The following is a 23767-nucleotide window of genomic DNA, read 5'->3' on the forward strand; positions in this document are numbered from 1 at the left end:
GCTGTTTGTTGCCAAATCCAATGGCCTTTTCTCAATCCTCCTTGATCTCTCTGCAGCTTTTTACACTAGTGATCACTCTCTTCTTTCTATGATTTTTGGGATACCACTCCTTCCTGGTTCTCTTCCTGCCTATCTTCCTACACTTCTCAGTTTTCATATCTTGTAATCATAGGTATCCTAACAGGGTTCTGTCCTAGACCCTTTTCTCTTCTCCCTCTATACACCTTCACTTGGTGATCTCATCAGCTCCCATGTATTTAATTACCATCTCTATGCTCATGATTTTCAGATTCACCTATCCTGACCCAAATTCTCTGCTGACTTCCAATCTCACATCTCCAACTGGCTATAGGATATCTCTCAAATATAGTCCCTTCTCTCTTCCAACACTGCCACCATCCTGGTGTAAGCCTATATGATATCACATCCCATTACACCTGGACTATTGTAATCGCCTGCTGATGAATTTGCCTACCCAAAATCACTCCTTACTTTATTCCATCCTCCATTCAGCCACTAAAGTGATGCAAGTCTCAGAAAGCATTTCCCAGCCTCTCACTATTCCAGTGCCTTCACTTTTAATTATTTCCTATTTATCCTGTGTATAGCTTGTTTACACATATTTGTTTGAATATTTATCTCCTCCCTTAGATTGTGAGCTACTTGAGGGTGAGGATTGTCTTTTGCCTCTTCTTGTATCCTCAGTGCCTAGCACAGTGACAGCACATAGGTGCTTAATAAATGTTTGAGTGCTTACTAAAGCCTTTTTCACATTCAAGGAGTTGCATATTCTAACTCTTCTTCCCACAGACCTTACTTTTTGCTTCATCACTATTATAGCTCTGAACATATCTGCTTGCTATGGCATATAACTTGTTACCTTGGAAATAATGGTGTTCTCCCAAAACACTAAGTGACAACTTCCTCCACATCCAGGAACCAAAGCAGCTGGGCTAGGGAAGTGGAAGCCTTTGTTTAAAGATGGGAAGTTTTATAATGGACAAACTCAGTAAAACTGTTCAGGACAATCTTTCATAATGTTTTTACAGGACAAAAGTGAAAAATTGTTCCTCCCTATTGTAAATTATCTACAAGAGAGCTAGACTATGAACTCCTATGATGAAAAGAAAACCATGTAAGGGAAGACATTTTTAATTCAGGTTTTTAACTCCCATACACATACACTTTCAGGGCCCAAGTATCAATAAGTTAGGAAATGTGCACATGGGAAGATGCAAGGCTTTAATAGTGAAACCTAAACTAAGCAAGAGATTCTTTTTACCCTCTCTGTGGCATAAACAAAATATTAAGTACTTAATTTGTGTGATGCAGGGATTGTGCTACCACTATACCAATGTTGGAATTTTGTTTTGTTTTCAATTTTCTTTTTATTTATCAAGCATTTATTTTTGTTCCTTGATACCTCTCTCTAACCTTTCCCCCTCTCTAAACTGATCCAAAAAAAAGGGAAACTATAACCTTGTATATCCTTAGCCATGCAAAATAAATTCCCATGTTGCCAGTGTCCAAAAGTGTGCCTTATCCTACATATTTAGTTCATCAACTCTTTTAAGAGATGGGTAGTGTACTTCATCATAGACCTATAATTTCATGAAAGTAGAACAAATTCCAGCAGATTGGCTTATCAGAAAGCCTGAGTATCACTACGTGAAGAACTTTTAGAGCTGTGACAAGACCACCCAAGTGCCCCTTTCACCAAGGAGCTTCCCTCCTTTGCCACTGATCATTTCTACCACCACTGCCTATTTTAGTAACAGGGAGTTCTTTCCTAGACTTTGGTCTTGGGGACTCTTTCCTGGCCCCACATCCAAAGTCCTCTGAACTTTGGATCCTTTCAAGCTGATCCCTAATTGATATACTGCTAAAACTTTGATCTAAGGCCACCTCTAGTTCTCAGATTGCATGGCTTTCAGTGGGGAAATCCCCTACCCAGAAATGTCCCACTTCTCTAAGTCAAATTTTCTGTTTTTATTCAACAATTCCTGCCAAATTTGGAATACAGTTGGTGTGATGCTTCTGTGGTAACATGTGCCTTTAAAAGGGATGAGGTCAGGGACTGGGAGAAGGATTTCCCAGGGAAAGGGATTGCTCCCCCTCATTTGTCTGGTGTCTGTGGCCCAACTTTCCCATGGCATCGAGTTCAGAAGGCATCAGTCCCAGTGCCTTTGATCTTTTTTTTTTCTCAAGGGGAGGAGATTTAAAAGGAGACAAAAGTTAGGGAGAATGGAACCCATGTAATAGGGCCCTTAGAGCATGCCTACATCTACTAACATGGAGGCACTTCTAAGAGGGCTTGTCTAGGCATGCCCAGATCTCTGAAGATGGAGGCCACCAGGTGTGTTACATTTTACCCCTTTCCCAGGGTTTTCCAGAATCCTTAAGGGTGTTAGGGGGTATCTAGGCTCTTTGCCAATGGCTCCAGTCCCCACCAGTAGTGTTCCCACAATTGTAGAGGGTGGTCCCCTGCATCCCAGATCCATTTAGCCACTCACAATCAGATTAGCTTTTACAAACAAATATTTATTTCACAAGGTATAATCACCAATGTTATTCTCCCAACAAGTAGGAGGCATACTATCCCTCTCACCCCTTTTACCACCTCAATTTCTGGGGAGGGAAAAGGTGATTAGGTCCAGAGCTTCACTCAGTTTCTCTAAAGTACAATCCTAGTTCCCAATCCAAGCCCCCCCCTGATTTAAGGCTTGAGTCCCTGGCACTCTGGCTTCTCTGCCAACTAGCTGACTTAAAAATCCTGCCTGGAATCCTGACTCCACAATTGCTTTGGCTCAATGCTTTCACCTAAAACTGAAGACAAATGGAAAAGAACATTAATAACCAACCCCAGGCCCCTCTCTCACAGATGAGATAAAAGAAAGGGAGCAGGAAGAGGAAGTCCTTCCCCTCTCCCTGGTACAGGAAAGAGCAAACAGGAAAAAGTTATGGGCTCTATCTCTAGTTTGAAAAATGAAACCTGTTCTAGTGAAGCATCTGATCAAAGGAGGCTATACCTTTCTCATGAGAGGAGAAAAATATTGCCTCCATTTTAGGAGATCTGGGTATGCCCAGGTAACCCTTTTTAAGGGTGCCTGCATATTGAGTAATCTAGGAATGCCCCAAGGACACATCCAGGAATAGCTCATTCTGAGAAGCATTTACCTCCCCCATTTCTTGAGAACCCCTTCCCCTAGGGGAAGTGACTGGGGAGGAAAAAACAAGAGAAGAAAGGTTCTGGGACTTGGGAGCCTTTGGGATCTTCATAAATGCCTTTCCTTAAATGAAATAAATATAGACCCTATATAGTCTTTTCCTTTCATGTGAATTTTCAAACTAAATTTAATCTTAGCATCTAGAGCAAACATGTAGCTTCATTAGGCTATGTCTATCTAGAATTGGCCATAGGACAACAAATGAGTCTGGCTTTGGTAGGGCCTTATCTTCATGAACATCCAATCCAAAGCTTGGTTCTTTGACCCACCCTCATAGACCTAAGGCTTTATTTTTTGAACCAGCTTCATGGATAGGCAATTACAGATTCAGAACTTTAAAGCACTAAGAATCTATTCAGTTTCTAGATGATGAAACCAAGGCCCAGGGTCATGGACTCACCTGAATTTACATTGCAGGTTAATTGAAAAACCTGGCTTAGAACTTGGCCTCCTAACTCCATTGCTCTTTTTCATTGTACAAAGTCCTCTTTCCACTGTGCCATCTGGGAGCTTGACCAGGAGTTTCTTTGGCTGCCACTCAGGAGACTTTGAGCTGAATCTCCCTGCCGAGAAATCAGACACTTTGTCACAGGTGGTGAGAGGTTATTAGATCAGAATGTGGTTTCATTAAGAGCCCAGCTGAAGCTGTTGGATGAAATTTGACCTTGAAGGTGTTATCATCCATTTTTGTACAACAGGCAAACAGTGATACAGAGACCAGTGAAGGAAAGTCCACTTTTCTCATGTGTTCCCCTAATTCATACACAACAGCTTACACCCTGGGTGCCACCTGCTTCTGACACGGCTCTCAGAATGAGATAGTGAAGTTCAGTGGAAAGAAATAAAGACAATGGTTCTGTCTCCTTACAGTCACCAAGAGAGATCCTAATTAGGGCACCAATCTCTTTCCAGCCATTATGGATAGGAGGCATCTGAGCAGAAAACAGCCAGTTCCAAGGTAGATTCATTCTGGCATAGAAAAATCAAGTGTGAAAGATCTTAGAGCATTAAATATAACCAATACTCATAAGACTTTTTGTTTATACAAGGCCTTCCTAAAAGGACTTCTAAGTACTTCCAGGGTTGTGACTCTTTGAGCTTTCACCTCTGAGGCAGAGGAATTATTGTAGTGAGGGAAGGAAAGAAAGAAGTGGCTATACTCCAATGGCATGAGAGAGGAGATCTTCAGTTCAATTCAATCCAGTTCATTCCACTCCAAATATCTTCTTTCCATTAACTACATCTTCTTATCTCTCCAGAGATGATGTCCTGGGGACCTTAACCCCCTCAGATCTGAAATTCCCACCCTGAAACCCACAATGTCATAGATCCACTGCCTCAGGTATCGGCCACATTTTGTAGAAAGAGAACTGGAATCCCAGAAGGCCAGACCATTCTTTGGATCCCAGAACAAGGTGTTAGCAGAGCCAGGATTCAGAACTTGTAGGCACCCCTCTGCTTGACCATCAGTATGCTTGGCCCCAGGCCTAACTTCATTTATGAACAGCAACTGTTTTAGTGCTCTCAGATGGACCAGCAGAATATAGTGGGGAAAAGATGACTTCCAGCTGAAGGTCAGGTTCTGCTATGTCCTGTTGACTATTTGTGTGATCTCTGAGCCTCAGTTTCCTCCTATGTGAAATGAGGGAATGGGACTGGATTTTCTTTATGAAGCCAAAAGATACTTGAATAGAGTAGAGCCTCTTTGGTGATTCCATCTCTGGCTTGGGACAATAGCCAAGCATTCCTAACAAATGTAAATGGAAGTGTCCTGGGATCCTATCAAACCTCCACATACTTGCTGACCTTCTCTTCCTGTTTCCTCATCCTTCCTCTTCCCACTTTGCCCCCTCATGTGTACTTAAGCCATGTTCTTTCTAGTAGAACCCAGTAAAGGGGAAAGTAAGAGATACACCCAGTTTATTGAGGGACCTCTCTGGGCCTGATCATATCTTGCAACTCCAAGGTGGTAGGGTCCCTACTCTTAAATAGTTGCTATCTTTTCTCCCTATGGGCAACCAAAGTTGTGGGCAGAATTGTCGTTGGTAGAAGCCCCAACCAATATTACATTGTGCTGGTTGAGGTCAAAGCATCCATAACTCCCCCCACATCAAACATAGGAATCTCTCTACTGTTAGTCCTGCAGCACTGAACATGGCTTAAGTACACATGAGGGGGCAAAGTGGGAAGAGGAAGGATGAGGAAACAGGAAGAGAAGGTCAGCAAGTATGTGGAGGTTTGATAGGATCCCAGGACACTTCCATTTCCATTTGTTAGGAATGTTTGGTTATTGTCCCAAGCCAGAGATGGAGTCACCAAAGAGGCTCTACTCTATTCAAGTATCTTTTGGCTTCTTAAAGAAAATCCAGTCCCATTCCCTTATAAAGCAAAGGATTCTCCAAGATGGAAAGTAATCAGCAGCATACTTGAAGGAGCTTTAGATCTCTTCCCTACCTCCAATCCTCAAACATCCTTATTTAGTCTTAATCTTGGTAAAGTAGTGGAGAGCACAATTAGAAAAAAAAAAAAGCACAAGCTTTTTTCTATTGTATCTTCCTTGGGACTCTGCATTTTATCACATATGTCCAGTTGGACCCATCATCTTTGAATACAGTCTGTCCTGGGCTGAGAGATGCTCTTAACCAGGTGAGACTGCCTCTATTTTCTTTGAGCAGATTGGAGGTCTCACCTAGAACAGTGCCCCATATATGTAAAGATTTAGAATTTATTAATAGGGCAGCTAGATGGCATAGTGGGTAGAGAACCAGACCTTCATACGGGAAGTCTTGGGTTCAAATGTGACCTTAGATGCTTCCTAGCTGTGTGACCCTGGGCAAGTCACTTAATCCCCATTGTCTAGCCTTTACCACTCCTCACCTTAGAACTGCTTCTTAGTATCAATTCTAAGACCAAAGGCAAGGGTTACTTTTTTAAAAAAAAGAAGAAGAAAAAGTAAAATTTCATAGTGGAGGCCTTTTGTGGCACAGTCCAAGAAACTATCAGACTTTTGCCTGAGGATCCAAATTCCTTGGTTTCCAAGAAGAAAAAAGCAAAATGAGAGAAGCTCTAGGCAGAAGAAAAGAGCACCAGTGTTTATGTGGTGTGGCACTCTGTAGGGGCAGAAACATGGCCCTTTGGGGGGGGGGGGGTAGCAGGGGACAGGAGACTTAGTGAACTCTATGCTAAAGGGAGATGTGAAAGGCCTCACAGTGAAACGGTCAGTGGCACTTTCCCATGGCCGATGTTACTCGGGCTGAGTGCTAATGTGAGTAACAGCTGTAGCACAGTCAAGGTTGAGTAATGCTTTTATCCCTTCACCATTCAGAGACCCTCGTCCCCCTGTGCCCTTAGGACCAAGGTCAGAGTTCACTCACAATGTCACGGGTCCCACAGCCACTGTGGAGGGATTGGGGTGGGGGTTGCTTCTTAGACAGCCCTCTGCCATTTGGCTGGGGGAAAGAAGCCAGAAGCATGCCTATTCCTGGGAGTCAAGCCTTGCCCTTGGCTCCCTGTTCCAGCAGACCCAGAGAATAAAAATAAAAGAATGAAATGAAAAGAATTGCAAATGGATAAAATAATAGCAGAAGCTTGTTCTTAATTTTGAAGATAGATCCAAAGCTATAAGCAGCATTGTACAATAGTAGATATTGTCTTGAACTTGGAGTCAGGAAGATTACGGGTTTGAGATCTTTCCCCTGGCCCTAGTTGTGTGACTATGGACAGGTCACTTAAACTCAGTTTCTTTATCTATAAAATGGGGATAATAATACCAAAAGTACCTACTTTACAGAGTTGTTTGAAGCTAAATGAAATCATGCATGAAAAGAACTTTTCAGACCCCAAAGGGCTGTATAAATATCATATAGAGCAATCATTATCATTGTCATCCTCTTCAAAAGCACTCAACTGAGGAGAGCCCATGCATGGGACAGAATGAGGTAGAGAATCTGTAGGCCCCTACCTCTCCAATGGGAAGGTGTGCCTTTTTTTCCTCCCTAGGGACCAACGGGCACTGCCTGAGCATTCTGGAGCCACTTTGGGGAAATAAACCAGAGTGCCTTAGGGAGGGACCTCATCCTACCCCATAAGGAAAGGGTTTTTTTCTCCCTAGGATTTTGTGTTCAGTTAGCATACAGCATCCAGGTATAACAGTTAAATTAGTCTCTTGTAATAAAAAGTATTATATTTTTAGAAGTTTATTAAAGATTATTAGAAATCAAGGATAAAGATATAAAAAATAAGAAAGCATGCACCTAGGGCACATAGCCCATTCACAGCCACTTACATCTTGCCTGCCCAGTAGAGAGACGGGTGTGCTTAGAAGCAGAAGAAGAGAGTCTTGGGAGGCAGAGAGCCTTTTAAGTACAAATTCTATTCTCGAACTCAAGTGAGGACTCAGGTGCGATTTTAGGGAATTCTGGGAAGTACCGAGGACTTCTGGGGATTGAAGTCTGGGGTGCAAATCTCCATTTTTACACAGGGAGGAAAAAGTGTCCCTCCATGACAGTAAAACGTTGACAGTGCTTCTAAATAAACAGCCTGTGCTGATCTGGGTTACTCAATGCCAAGAATTGTTTCAATCCTCATCTGATAACCAACAGCACCCCTGTGCATGCCAAGACCTTGGACAGAGTAACACCCTTTGCTGCTGTGCCAGCGGTTCCAATCTGCTTTCACAGCTTCTGATTGTGAGAGGTGCTGATCTCTCATCTGTGGGCAGGTCTCTCCTGGAGTAAAGGAGCAGCAGATGGTTCACTTCTAACTTCTAATCTTGGATTCTCCAAATCATGCCACAATGAGGACCTGTCTCATTTCTGATTCTCACTGAATGTGACCTCTTCTTTCTCAAGGTCTGGGTTTCTGTTCCTCTTTGGAGAGTCCTGACTTTCAACACTTACTTAGCAGAAACTAGGCCACAGTGGAAGAGTCCCACTGTGACTTGTTCTCTACAAAACAGAGGTAACTCACCTGCCTGGAAATCAGATGTTAGATGACAAGACCCAATGGAACACCATCATTGCTCATTAGGTCTGGCTCATTGTAAGGAATTTTGCCAAGAGTATCCAAAAAAGCACTCTTCTTCCTGTGGAGCACAGAGATGGAGTTGGGTTTCTTTAGTAGTGTTCTAATGTGAATCCCCAATGTTATTTCTACTCACAACCATCTGTCACTGTTTTGTTTTTTTAAAACTCTTACCTTCATCTGAGAATCAATACTATATATTGGTTCCAAGGCAGAAGAGTGGTAAGAGCTAGACAATGGGGGTTAACTGACTTGCCCAGGGTCACACAGCTGGAAAGTGTCTGAGGCCAGATTTGAACCCAGGATCTTCTGTCTCTGGGCCTGACTCTCAATCTACTATGGCACCAGATGCCCCCCATCTATCACTGTTATTGCTCTCTTACTTCACCCCCATGACCCAATCTATAAACTTCACTTATTACTTCCTTACTCTTTTTTGCAGCTATTTTAGAGCATGAATAAGAAGGCTAAAGTCCCACTGTAGATGTTTAGCACTGAGACATTATTAGATAGTCCAATAGCATCTGTTTCTGGCAAGAAGGAGCTATACTTCTAGAGAGGAACCTTGCCAGATTCAGACTAAGCAAAGAGGATTTGATTATAGAAGATTATAAGTGGTTCATCATAATAAAATTGAATAGACAGTGTTATAGCACTGTCTATTCTCCATATACATATCTCTGGAAGAGAGCTATTGAGTTGTCTGAAACCAGGAAAGGTAAAGACACTAGAATACAAACTAAACCTTCAGTGGTGTCATCATTAGCACTGATGTCCATGTTATGACATTCATGTTGGCTTACTATTTCCTGATACTTGGATCCCCTTCAGCCTTACTCTCAGGGAACAACAAAAAAAAAGTGAAAATGCAAACAAAATGGTGGCACATAAATAAACTATTTGAATGGACACTAACAACTGATAAACTAAATGCAGTTTTCCACAAGGACGTTGAACAGCTTGTAATTCTGACACAGGGAACTGAAGACAAAGCAGGTGTAATAAATGACAGTAAAATTATTAAATGTAATGTTAACAAAATATTATGGTCACCATTAAAAAATCAACTCTCAAGTCAGGAGTCTGTCAGTAGCTCGCAACAATGTAATTTTAATTAAAATTGGAGATATAGGGGAAAAGGGGGAATGTAGAAAGGGGACAGAAAATCTCACCTATCTAGAAAAAAATACCCCAAGCCAAAATCCGAAGCCCACCAAGCTGCTTAGCTGGCAAAGCCAGAGAGAGAAAGTTCCCCCCACACCTTTTATCCTCCATGCCCCTATGTCCCACAATGTACACACGCAAAAATGGGTTGCAGGGTAGGACAAACTTAGGGAGTGGTTTCTATCATCACACAGGTATTTTCCTTTTCAGGAAGAATCACAGTATGAATTTTGGGTAACCAGCTCAGGCTTTCCCTGCTCCTGCCTGGGATCCTGACAGATTGCCAAATGTCCAAAAAATTGCTCCTGCTTCTCTGAGCATCCCCCTCACTCTCTCTCACAAAATTATCCCCCCTACTCTCTTCCTCTTTTTCTCACCCAGAGCTCTCTGTTTTTGAAAGACCAGCAGAAGTACCGATTTCTGGTCTCATCTTCTGAATTCTATGGCCTAGAAAGATGAAGACCTTGGTATTTCTCCCAGTTTGTTCAGTAAGTCAGTTTTGGTTCAAATGGACTGAATGATGTTGGTCAGAGGGGATATGTGTTCCAAAAGATTCTATTAAAAAGTCTCATGTAGGGGGCAGCTAGACGGTTCAATGGATTGAGCAGCAGGTTTCAAATCTGGCCTCAGACACTTCCTAACTATGTGACCCTGGACAAGTCACTTAACCCCTATTGCTTATCCCTTACCACTCCTGCCTTGTAACCAAATCACAATCTTGATTCCAAGAGGAAAGTAAGGGGCAGAGAGAGAGAGAGAGAGAGAGAGAGAGAGAGAGAGAGAGAGAGAGAGAGAGAGAGAGAGCGCTTTCTGATCAAGGAGTCTGTCTTTTTTCCCAAAATCTTCTAAAGGGCCTAATGGAATGTTCTGCACATAGTAGACACTTCACAAATGAATCACACAGTTTACAACTATTGCTCACCATCTCCTGTAGCCAGAGGTTTTCTGTCACCTTCACTCACCTGTGAGAGGGAGGAAGGCTTAGAGAGGCAGGGCAATTGTTTGAACATTTGCCAGTCTGTCAGGGTCACAGGCAGGAGGGGGAAAGCCTGAGCTGGTTACCCAAAATCCAGAATGGTTTTCTTCTTGAAAAAGGAAATAACCTGCTTCGTCTTCAATTCCCTTTATCAGAATTACAAGCTGATTGATGTCCTAGGGGAAAACTGCATTTAGTTTATCAGTTGTTGGTGTTCATTCCAATATCAGTTTATCTCTGTGCCTGCATTTTTTTATTTTCCTTTTTTTTTTTGTTCCCTGAGAGTAAGGAACATACCTGTACTGCTTACTCTGTGCATTGCCTAGCAGAACACTCTGTACAAAACAGAGTCAGGAAAAAGTTTCTTTTAAAGGAGGGGGAAACATGAAACAAATCATTCTGTTGTTCAGTGATCTCAAGAGATCTGTGGAGGAAATGTCTTCTCTACACTGTAGCTTATAACAACTACAGTAGGGCTTTGGATAATGATGTCTCCAAGCAGCCTAAGAGGAATTCTGGGATTTCCCCAGGGAAGAGAGTGCTTTCCCCAGGCTCCAGCCTTGCTCTTTCAGACTCTGGAGGAGGCTAAAAATGATGAAGTTTCATAGTGGCATGATATGTTCCCCATTTAAGGCCGTTTTGCCCTAGATAACCTCCCATCCTTCCCTAAGCAAACCAGATGATCAGCTGATTCTCTTCAGATTATTCACCCAGACCCCCACCCACCCACTCACAATCACCTTCAACAGTCTCTAGTAGCAGAATTATCTTTTTTTTTCTTTTAAACCTTTACCTTCTGGCTTACTATCAAATCTAAGACAGAAGAGCTGTAAGGGCTAGACAGGTGGGGTTGTGACTTGCCCAGGGTCACACAGCTGGAACATGTCTGAGGTCAGATTTGAACCCGATCCAGGCCTGACATTCTATCCACTGTACTATCTAGCTGCCTCTTGAATTATCTTTGATGAGAAGTTTCTGAATCCCCAGGCCTCTTGGCAGATTGTCCATGAATCAACAACAGAGCCTAGGAGTGCATCACAAGTTGCAGTAGGACTGACCATGTGTATGTATTAGGTCTCTCTCTTTTCTCCCTGTTAGTGGTCTGTGGCTAGGTAATGCTGTTGGGCAGTTTTGCTGACCACCCTAGAAACAAGTGGATGAACTGCCCCCCTGGAAAATGGCTGGGGAGAAGGGGGCTATTTGGCCCCTGTTTAAAGGTCCTTCCAAGAGGAACAGAACCCCTCAGGTAAGAAGAGATGGTAAATTCCTCACTGGGGATCTCCTGGAGCAGTGATGGGGAAGTTGTAGCACTAGTGCAGTGCTGGCACTGGGAGCTGCTCTAGTTCCCCCTCTTCCCAGAGCCCCAGGATATTTTTTGCATGTCCCACCCCTCTGTCCAGCCCTCTCTCCCTCTGCTCTCTCTTGTACTTCATGAGCTCACAGGCAGCTTGAATTTGCCCTCTGGACCCTCAAACTCAGAAAAAGTTCACCTGGGATGTCTTAGTGTCTTTCTTGAATCCAGCCATGATTCCCATGTGCCCATTCATCTGAGGGCCATTTCCTCAAACCTTATTCAGAAAGCCTCCCTCCTCCCTTCCTTTCCTCCCTCCCTCCTCCTTCCTCCTCCCCCGGCCCCCCGGGAAATTCCTGACCCAGGAAGCCCTCATCTCTGGACAATCTTTTCCTCAGGGCTCAGGTCTAGGACCAGGCAGGGTATATTGATCTAGGCCAACCTGAGGTGATGTCACTAAGCCTGGAGCTGAAGAAACTATGATCCATTTGTGGTCCTGGAAATGGAGGATCTAAGATTGGTAACAAAGTGAAGAAACTAATAAAAGGGAATTATCCCCATTTTATGCCTTAGTTCTCTCCTTATTTTCTTTAAGAAGGCAGTATGGTTTGGTTAAAAAGAATACTGATTTCTGAGTCAAAAGACCTGGGTTTGAATTCTGACACACATACAACTTTACCTCTCAAAATCACAATTTCCCCATCTCTAAAATGGGGATGATGATGATATACTTATATTACCCACTTTGAGCATGTTGTGAGGATTATGCTTTGTAAACCTTAAAGGAACTCTCTATTCTTATTTTCTAAGACTAGGGCTTAGGCTAACCCTGGATTTACTTGAGATGGTAGGTCAAATCTATTGTGCCTATTATTATTATTACTAATATTTCCAGTTTTAGTCTATCGATTACATAATATGTAATCTACTGTGGTTAAGGATCTACCCTTTTCTGGTAGTGGTTATTTTAACTGTTATTTAAAAGCTGCAATGGACTGCTTGTGGAAACTCACTTTTCCAGCAGGCATAGCACTTGACAGAATTCACCACTGTCAAACGTGACATGTATGATCAGACTTTATCTCTCACCTGTGATTTTCAAAATACAAGTTTATCTCTGATATTAAAATGAATATCGTAAAAATAAACAAGAATTAATACTATGAGAGTTCACTTTACACATAATTTTTTAGGTATCTTAACAAATAAAAAGGTACACCTGTATTAAATTCTCAGTATGGGCAGAACAGGGCACTAGGTATTCACACAACAGCAGTGTCTCCCCTTGTCTTTTCCTTGATCCAGGATTTAAGAAAGGAATTACAAGTGAAATCCTAATCTGAGCTCTAGGGATCTTCATATCAAGGCTTCTCAAAGACAGATCTAGCAGATGCTTCCTAATCTATAGGCTAACTAGGACAGTGAAAGTTTTCCTCCAGGTGATTTCTGATAATGATTTGGTCTGTCATTATGCCTCTCAATAGGCTTCTGTTTCCTCCTTCAGTGAAAGAAAATTGGAATGCTTTTAGCATCTGAGGGTTGAAATTTTGTGATTTTTTTTTAAGTTTCATTTTTACCCTCTGGAGGTTGACAGAAATAGAATCTGCTTGCATTTCTTTGTCTGCACAAAAACTAGCAAGTGTTTTAAAGACCCTAGGATATCTCTAACGCCTTGGGAGATGTTTTAATGAGCTTTTCAGAACTTTGACTTACTCTTTTTTTTCCCTGAGAAAACAGGAAGTTGAATTGGCCAAGAGGAAGCCCACTCTAATCCCCCGAGATAGCCTTGTGGTGGGGTGGGTTCTTCAAATATTGCCAACCAGGCCTCTGCCCTGCTGGAAACAGACTTTGAGAATCTCAGTCACAAAATTGGTTCCCCAGACACCACATGATAATGAAAGAAGCCCAGTGCTTAGAGAATAAACGGCCTTAATCTCTCCCAAGTTCCAGATTCATTCTGCAGCTTCCTGAAAACAATAACTGGGAACCTTCTTGCCCCCTCAACAGAGCAGAGGCAACTATCTTTCAGAAATCTACCACTGGAATCAGAATTAACTCTTGTAAGGGAAATGTGAAGTCAGTCATTTTGTTTCTTACATGGCTTGAGCTCTTATCCCTTTATTTATTTTTTTAAACCCTTACCTTCCATCTTGGAATCAATACTTAGTATTGGTTCCAAGACAGAAGAGTGTAAGGGCTAGGCAATGGGGGTTAAGTGACTTGCCCAGGGTTACACAAGCTAGGAAGTGTCTGAGGACAGATTTGAACCCAGGACCTCCCATCTCTAGGCCTTTACTCAGCTGCCCCTGAACCCTTACCTCTTTATTTGCATCCCTGAATTCTCAGTAAGGCCTGAGCTGGCCATGAAACTGAGTTCTCTTATCTGCCTTGAGAAAGAGCATAAAACAGTTAGGGGACCTTGAATGTAATGCAGAGTTCTTCACTATGGCAGTTCCTTACCTGGTTTTCCTAAAGAACTTAGAATTTGAGAGAACTGTAGCTTATTGCAGCAGAGATGACTTTCTGTAGCTCTGCTTGCCTACCACAAATGAGGCATTATCTTCTTGGCCTTGGTAGGAGAAGCCTCTCTTCTGACCCTTCTCCAGGACACTCTGATATGACTTGGCATGTAGGAGCTATTTGTTGGCACACAGGTTCTGCTCTGTCCTCCCTTGCTAGGAACAGGCAGCTCCTCTGCCTTTGATGCATTTGGTCATCAGAACTAGCCAGCTGAAGGAATGACCTAGGTATCTCTCTTCTCCCTGGAGTTTTAGAAACAGCTAAAAGCCTCACCTTATCATACAATGTAAGAGTGAATTCATTTTGGATCCTTTGATTTCCCTAAGGTCAGAGGAAAAGGAATGAGATAAGAACTTTAAAGTTTAGAGATTTTTTTCCTTAAAAAAATAGAAATAAGGAGAAAATGGTAGAGCACTGAATGGCCAGCCAGAGAGTATAGTCTCTGGGAAAGATTAAGTATCTGCCTACCTGTTAGAAGCAAATGAATGATCAAAATCAGTGGTGGCAAACCTATGGCATAGGTGCCACAGGTGGTACATAGAGCACTCTCTGTTGGCACATGGCTGCTCCTCACCCCCTGAGTTCATTACTAGAAAGGCAGAGGGACTTGGACAGAGCTGCTCCCCCTCCCCCTCTCTATTGCACCTAATGACATTTTTCACATGCCTTGCCCCTCCACCCAGCAGCCCAATGGGAGCACTTCCTCCCTCCTTGTGTGGGGCAGACACTTGGTCTGGGGGGTTGGGGGTGGGGCCTGGCACTCCTTCTCTAAAAGGTTCACCATCACTGATCTAGGGATCTCTTAGGTCCTTACCTAGCAAGAGGATTTTCTGTCAATCTCTACTCAGATTTCCTGAATATTAGGTCAGTTCCCTTAAGTAAACTAAGTGAACCTCATAACTTTAGACCTAGTAGGCTTTGTGAGAAAAGTACTGCATGAAATAGGCCAAGAATGAAGCCAAGGATTAAGCAGTGTTTTCTCTACTGTCTTGTTTTTCTTCCTCCTCCTCAACCTCATCTGAACTAAGCCAGCAGCCAGCCAACATGACTCTTATCAGGCCCTGCCAATGGAGGTTCATAAACTCATTCCTGGGAACAGCTGAGCATCTAGAACAGGGCTCAGCTCCATAAGTTACATTTCTATGAATTTTGTCTCTTTGAGGCCCTATCTCCATGGGGCAGATATCCATTTATCTCCCTTTATGGTATCCCTTTCATTTATTTTTTTTAAGTAGATCTCATAGATTCCTATTATACTTTTAAAATACTTAAGATTCACAGTTGCTATTGGAACACAGATGCATTTAGCCCTTGTTCTACGTTAGATGTACAGAGATTACATCTCTGTAAATAGTTATATGTCCATAGGCAATGTTTGCATAATCATCTTGATATCCATAGGTCATCTGTCATTGAGTTACCTGTTTGCAAACTCCTGAATTATCTTGGATTTTTTAGTGGAGGCATGCTGAAGATGTGGGAAGCCATAAAGCTTCTTGGCAAACATTGCACCCTCTTTCCCATGACTGTGTAACATCTAAGATCTTCAAACCATGTGTACCAACTATGTGAAGCCTTTGGCACAATTAGCAGAACTGGCCTCTGTCCACAAAAGATCTTTCCCCATCATATCCTGAAGTTCCTCCCCAGTGGTGTGGTCATTTCCAAAAAAGCAGGCAGAACTTCATCTGACCCACTATCCATCTCCTGGGGAGTCAAGTGGGCACGGAGAAAGGCCCACTTGACCTGTGAACTGAGGACTGATAACAGAGGCTAGCAACTCTAACAGTCCACAGATGTCATCTTGTTTTCTGAAGGCACTCAATCTGTAGCCAACAGGTCCTAATAACCAATTGCATTTGAAGCTCACCAACCAAAAATATGTGAAATTGGGCTTGGCAGAGCAGGTGTCCCACTACAGACAGGTGCTAAGTCAGAAGGTAGCCTGTAATATGCTATCTATTACATATTGGACTTGATATTAATATAGGCGAAACCCTCATTAATATGCTATTTTTGTTCAGTTTATGCTTTCCTAATATTTTGAAACATGTCTGCTGCAGAATAGGCAGAAGGCTGTGGTTGTTTTCCCAAATAAGCCTATGGCAGAGATCTGCTCGAGACTCATTCATAATAATAGTTTCCTTTTTTTTTTTTTGTAGTACTTTATAATCCACAAACTATCTTCTTCACTGAGGTTCAGAGACTTACCATGACCACATGCTTACCAAGTACTAGAGTAAGGATTCAAACACACGTCTTCCAACTCCAAAGTCCTCAGTTGTTTAAGCCCCGCTTCATTAGAGTGATGCATAGATGCAGATCCCCACAATGACTCACAGTTTGGGACTGCCTACCCCCTGTAGTTCTGAATAGTTCAATAACATGTAAAAACCACTTCTAGTTTCAGCAGGATCCCAGTTCTGCTTTTCCTGGCTCATGCATTCCAGTTTGGTTTCTTCTCTTGGATTCGTGCAGTACGCTTGCAGCCTGGTGCCAGGATCCTTGCATCTGGAAGGACAGCCCATTCATAATGCACCTAAGTCGAGTAGCATTGCAGCCAACTTGGCCGCAGACATGGGAGGAAAAAGTCTGGCACAAAGCTTCTCTTTTTATTGTGGTTGTTTGTTGCTTCCAGTTGTGGAGAGAGCAGGGAAGGAAGGGGGTCTGGTTCTCCTGGCAGTGCCTCACAGAAATGTTTGCTTTAGTTGAGTGATCTGGCCAGCCCTAGTTCACCGCTGTATGTCTTCTTATAAAGCCTGCAACCTAACATTTGAAATACAGTGGTGGTATTTCTACAATAGGGCTGTATTCATTTGTCATAGTTTCCTCCTTTAGCCTAGGATGAAGAAGTAAGGGATCTAGAAGAGAAGGAATGATGAGGAGCATGTTCACTTCTAAGGTCCCTAGGAGAAGAGCTAATCAGTAAAGTAAAAATGAGTTCATCTTTTCTAAGGAAGAAACAAAATTTTGGGAAGCGATGGATCCAAAGACTTTTAGGGTTGAAAAAGGAGAGGATCTATGTCTTATTTTGTCTTTCTATATTATGAGTTTCAAGCATAGGGCCTTGCAAATAATGACAATTATCATTATTGTTAATGATAATTTAAAATGTACTTATAACTATCCAAGTGAATGCTCTCATTTTACAATTAAGGAAATCATGTCCCAAAGAATTAAAGAGATTTGATGTAATTATCAAAAAATGTAAATGCAGCAGTCAAAAATCAAACCTAAAGCCCCCAACCCCCTTGAGAACTCCACCAGGGATTGAAAAAGACTTACCTTTAAAGAGATGGGGCAATAAATTAATTTTTTAAAAAAAGAGATGGGGTAGTTAAAAGGAGCCATAGTGCAAGAGTCAGAAAGATCTGAGTTCAAATCCAGCTTTGGAACTTACAAACTTGGAACTTACAAATTGTGTGACTGGGCAATTTAATCAGTCAACCTCAGTTTCCTCATCTAATATAATAATAGCACCTACCTTATAAGGTGGATCAAATGAAATAATATTTGTAAAACACAGTTCCTGGCACATAGTAAGCATTATATAAAACCTGTTGCTGTGGTAGGTAGTCAAGGTAGGCAAAGACACCTTTCTAATTGCCTATCTTTGTCAGTGACCCTAACATTCTCACTATATTTAGGTATAAAGCCTCAGTCATCTTTGGTTCCTTCTTCTACCTTCACCCTTTATATCAGGTCAGTTCTCAGGTACCTTGATTATTTCTCCAGAGTCCCTCAGATTCTTTTCCATTCTCATGACATCCAACCTAACCCAGACCTTTATCACCTCATGCCTGAATTACCACCATAGCTTCCTAACCATTTTTTTTTGCTAGTCTCCTCTTCCCTTCTAACTCACCCTGCCCATGCTTCCAGATGAATCTTCCTCTCACACTCTTTCCATGTTCCCTTGCTCTGAATCCAAAGACTTTCTATAATTTGTCACCAACCTACCTATTCCACCTTTCTTTCATCATTCTCAAAGGTGCCTCCTCTCAACTTGAAACAGAACCATCTCTGTCAGTCCCTGATCCTTGTGCACACTCCCACCTCTGTACTTTTATGCCCAGTGTTTCCTGAACCCAGTATGCCCTTCTTCTTGCTTTCTTTCTAGATATTTCCTCCTTATATTTCAAGAACCAATTCAAATCCACATATCTCTAAATCAACAAGTGTATTTGCTTGCTGTATGCCAGGCACTGTGCCAAGCACTGCAGAGAAAAAGAAAGGCAAAAACAGTCCTTGCCCTTCAGGTTTAGGGAGAAACAAATATGAAAATAACTAGATATATATACAAGACAAGAGAAGGTCATCTCAAAGCATAAGTAACTACCTAGGAGATCTGGGAAAGGTGGCCCAAAGAAGCTGAATGTTGAAGGAAGTCAGGAAAACCAGGGGGCAGGATTAAGGTAGGAAAGCATTCTAGGAATCAGAGACAGCTGGCAGAAAGGCCTCAAGATGGAAATGGAATATCAAATATAAAGAATAGGAAGTGTTATTAATAATGATAATAATAATAATAATGATCATAAAAATAACTAGCACTTTACATGCCAGGCACTGCGCTAAGCACTATGCAATTATTATCTCATTTAGACCTCACAACCACACTGGAAGGTAGGTGCTATTATTATCTCTATTTTATAGATGAGGAAACTGAGGCAAATAGAAGCTAAGTGATTTGCCCAAGGTCACACAACACATAAGTGTCCAAGGTTGGTTTTCAACTCAGGTCTTCTTGGCTCTAGACTTAGTGCTCTATCCTCTACACTACCTAGCTTTCCAGCATAGCTAGACTTTGGAATGTACTGAAGGGAATAAAAGTGTAAGAATGAAAAGATAAGAAAGGACCAAGTTAGAAAGAGCTTTTTTTTTCCTTTTCTTTTTAAATGTTTTTTCAATTACATGTATGAACAAAGTTTTAAATTTTGAGTTGCAAATTCTCTCCTTCCTATCCCCCCTTTTCCTTTTCTGTCATATAGCCAGCCTTACATGTGTGGGGATATAGCTCAGAGCTGTTTTGATTTGCAGTTCTCTAATCAATAGCAATTTAGAGCATTTTTTCAACTACCTATAGATAGTTTTTATTCTTTGCCCAAAAACTTTCTGTTCATATCTTTCAACTATTTATCACTTGGAGAATGTCTTGTATCCTTATAAATTTGACCCATTAATATATTTGAAAAATGAGGCCTTTCTCAGAGAAACCTGCCTTAAATTTTTTCAACAGTTTTTGTAGAATTCTGATTTTTAATGCACTCTGCTATATTCTACCATTTTATGGGTGACTTCATCCCATTCATATTCACAGTTATGATCACTGTGTATCTCCCTCTATTCTACTTTTTACCCCTGGTTATCCTTCTCTTTCTCTCTCCTTTCATTATGTCCCTCCTCAAAAGTCTTTTGCTTTTGACTATCACCTCCCCCAATATGTCCTCCCTTCTAAAATCCATCCCTCTCATCTTTCTCTCTTCTTTCTTCCCTGTAGGGTAAAACAGATCTCTATAACCAAATGATTGAATGTTATTCTCTCTTTAAGCCAATTCCAGTGAAAGTAAGGCTCAAGCATTTCTCACTCCTATTTTCTCCTCAACTGTAAAAGCTCTGTCATGCTTCTTTTATGTGGGATAATTTACCCCATTTTATCCTTCTCCTAATGCATCTCTCATTCTTGCCCTTTAATTTTATTTTATTTTTGTATCATCCCATCATTTTCAACTCTTATCCTTGCCCTATCTATATATGCTCCCTCTGACTGCCCTAATAATGATAAATTTCTTAGGAAATATAAGCATCATCTTCTTATGGAGGAAATGTAAATTTTTATTTTATTTAATCCCTTATGATTTCTCGTTCCTTTTTATGCTTCTCTTTCTATTTGAAAGTCAAATAGAAAAAAAAAAAGATTTTTCTATTCAGCTCTGTCTTTTCACTAGGATTCTTGAAATACCTTTATTTTATTAAATATCCATTTTTTTCCTCTGAAGGATTATACACAGTTTGTTCTGGTAGGTGATTCTTGGTTGTAATCCTAGCTCCTTTAATATCCAGAATATCATATTACAAGTTTGTTGATCTCTTAATGTAGAAACTGCTGGATCTTGTGTTATCCTGACTGTGGCCTTTTGTGAATTATTTCTTTCTAGTTTCTCATAATATGTTCTTTATAACCTAAGAGCTCTGGAATTTGATTTTAATATTCCTGGAAGTGTTCATTTTGGGATCTTCTTTAGGATGTGATCAGTAGATTCTTTCCAGTTCTATTTTACCTCTGCTTCTAAGATAGAACTGTCTTCTTTGATAATTTCTTGAAAGATGATGTCTAGTTGTTGTTTTTTTATCATGGCTTTAAAGTAGTCCAATAATTATTAAATTCTCTCTTCTGAATCTGTTTTTCCAGTTGTTTTTCCACTGATACATTTCATATTTCTGTTTTGTTCATTCTTTTGATTTGATTTTATTGTTTCTTGATAGCTTATTAAGTCATTAGCTTCCATTTGCCAAAATCTGATTTTTAAGGTATTGTTTTCTTCAGTGATCCTTCCTTTTCTGTTTGGCCAATTCTTCTTAAGGAGTTCTTTTGAATTAATTTTTGTGCCTCTTTCATCATTTGGCCTATTTTGTTTTAAGATATTATTTTCTTCAACGTTTTTGGTGCCTCCTTTACTGTTAATTCTTTTTTCATGATTTTTTTTATATCACTCTCATTTCTTTTCCAAATTTTTCCTCCACCTTTCTTGTTCTGTTTTTAAAATTCTTTTCAAGCTCTTTCAGGAATTCCTTTTGGATCTGAAACTAATTCACATTTTTCCTTGAGGCTTTGTATATAAAGCTATTTTGACATTGTTCTCTTCTTCCAAGTTTGTGTTTTGAGCTTTCCTATCACCATAGTAACTTTCTATGGCAAGATTTGGGGCAGGGGGACAATGTTGGGTTTTTTGTTTGGGGTTTTGGTTTGCTGGTTTTCCTAGTCTGTTTCTTGACTTTTAATTTTATGTTAAAGTTAGAGTCTTCCCTGGGGGTAAGGGGGCACTGTCCCAAACTTCAAGCTTTTTATCCTGCTGTTATCAGAATTTGTTCCAGGGCTTTGCAAGTTTCAGTTCTTCCAAGGTGGTATTATCTCAGGAGAGGTGTGGCCTCTGCTCTCTTAGCCTAGTGAGTACTTACAAGCATTCTTTTCTACCCTGGAACTGTGACCAGGGTTTCTTGTCCTTCTAGTACCCCTTCTTACCCAGGTACTACAATCTAGAACCATATATGGGCAGCTCAACAGAGTCCTGTACTTAGTGGTGGCAAAGGGACTGTCTGACAAGTTGTCTGATTCCCTTATAGTCTCTGTGTTGAGAGCTCCAGAAGCCACCACCTTGTCTAATTCATTTGTCCATAAGGCCTGTTGCTGTCTTGTCAGAGTGACACCTACACTGGATTGCATTTCACTTTCATCCCAGTGAGACAGACCTTTCCTGACAACCTTCTAAGTTGTCTGAGACAGGAAAATTGTTTCACACTGTCCTTTCATCAGTTCTGCCACTCCATAATTCATTTTGGGGCATTTTTTTCAAGGTGTTTGGTGGGAAACTTGGGAGAGATAAGGTAAGTCCCTTTCTTTATTCTACCATCTTAGCTTTTCCTTCCTTTGTCCTATAAAGAGTTTTAAATGCCAAACAAAAGAGTATCTATATCTAAGTATATAGGTATAGATATCTTTCTGATCCTGAAGGTAGTTGCCAAGGGTCACTGTCATTTATTAAGCAGGAAACTGGCATGGTCATAGCTACACTTCTTTTAAAAAATCATTTTGTTAGCTGAAAATTTGATGGATTGGAGTGGGGATAGGATTTGAGGCAGGGAGACAAATTTGTAGGGTTTTGCAATAGTCCAGGCAGAAAGTGATGGGACCTGAACTAAGGTGGTGGCTGCATGAATAGGATGTATATGAGAGATGTTGTGAAAAGAGATGCAAAAAAATTTGGGAACATATTGACTATGGGAGACAGATAATGAGTATAAGTGGAAAATCAAAAATCAAATGAAAATGTGTTTTTAGTTATGAGCCTGGGTGATGAAGAGGATGATATTGCCCTTTACAGTAGTAGGAAGTATGGAAGAGAGAGGGGTTTGAACAAAAAATAGTATGTAATGTTTTCAAAGTGTTGAGTTTGAAATTCTTATGAGAAGTTCAGTTCAGGGTACCTAAAAGGCAACTTATGATGCAGGTCTAGAGGTTAGGAGTGAGACTAGGATTGAATAAATAGACCTGGGAGTTATCCACATAGAGATGATAATTAAAGCCATGGGAACTAATGAGATCACCAAGAGAGCATAGAGGGAAAAGATAAAAGGGTCCAGGACAGAGCATTGGAGGATACACAAAGTTAGTGGGCATAGTAAAGAACCAACCAGACTGAGGAAGACTGGTCAGACAGCTAAAACGAGAACCAGAAGAGACCAATGTCACAAAAACCCAAAGAGGAGACAGTATCCAGGAACAGAAGGTGATCAATAATCAAGGGGTCAGAAGGTCAAGAAGATTAGGACTGAGGAAACACCATCCAATTTGACAATTAAGAGATTATTTGTAACTTATGAGAGATCAGTTTTAGTTGAATGATGAAGTTGGAAGCCAGATTACAGAAGATTTAGAAGTGAGAGGAAAGGAAGTGGAAGCATAAATTATAGGTGACTTTTTGGAGGAATTTAGCCTAAGAGAGGGGAATTACATATAATAATAGTTCATGAGGATGATAGAATCAAATGAGTTTTGTTTTTTAAGGAGAAGCGGGGCATAGGAAAATTTGTAGGCCCCAGAAAAGGACCTTGATGGGAGATACTGAAGATGAGACAGTATAAGATGAAAGTGGAAACAATCTGCTGGAAAAGACAAATGGATGAGATCAATGGTGTGCCTAGATGGGTTGACCATGTCAAGGAGAAAGATCACATCTCTATCGAAAACCAGAGTGAAACAGAAAATAGAGTAAGATGCCTGAGTGATATAAGATGAGGAGGAGGAGAGAAGGGGAAATTCTTGTTGAATGGCCTCAATTTTTTGTTAAACTATGAGGTTTTAAGTTCCTCAGCTGAGAGAGCAGCTAGAAGGAAGAGACAACAAACACACACACACACACACACACACACAATACATACATATATATAAAATAAATACAAAGAAATAGGGAGTGGGAGGGAGTCAAGAAAACTTTCATATAGAGGTGTCCCTAGAGCTGAGCTTTGATGTCCTCCACATAGCTTCACTCAACCTTGATCCTTCTCTTCCCTAACTCAAATTATATTTATAGCCTATGCCACATAAATAGCACTTTATTATTTGTTGTCTTATTCTCTAAATATGTTATACATTTAAGTGTTTTATTATATCAAGGCTTTCCTGTATGTTAATCTTGTCTCTCATCATTGACTCTCAGCTCTTTGTGGGCAGGAAATGTGTCCTGTAATTGCTTGCTAGATGTTTGCAGAGGGAATAAAGTGCATGATGAATGCATTGTAAGTAATTTTTTTAAATACAAACAAAGCATGGATGAATCCACTCTTTTTGAG

General features: G+C 40.9%; 1 protein-coding gene across 11 annotated transcripts in view; it reads left to right on the plus strand.

The window, feature by feature from the left end:
* The window catches only part of EXD3 (exonuclease 3'-5' domain containing 3), a 490105-nt gene that overhangs the window by 355124 nt on the left and 111214 nt on the right, over nt 1-23767 (plus strand). The gene's annotated exons all lie outside the window — the stretch shown is intronic.

Source organism: Monodelphis domestica, chromosome 1 (assembly GCF_027887165.1).
Source record: "Monodelphis domestica isolate mMonDom1 chromosome 1, mMonDom1.pri, whole genome shotgun sequence".
NCBI classification, from domain to species: Eukaryota; Metazoa; Chordata; class Mammalia; order Didelphimorphia; family Didelphidae; genus Monodelphis; species Monodelphis domestica.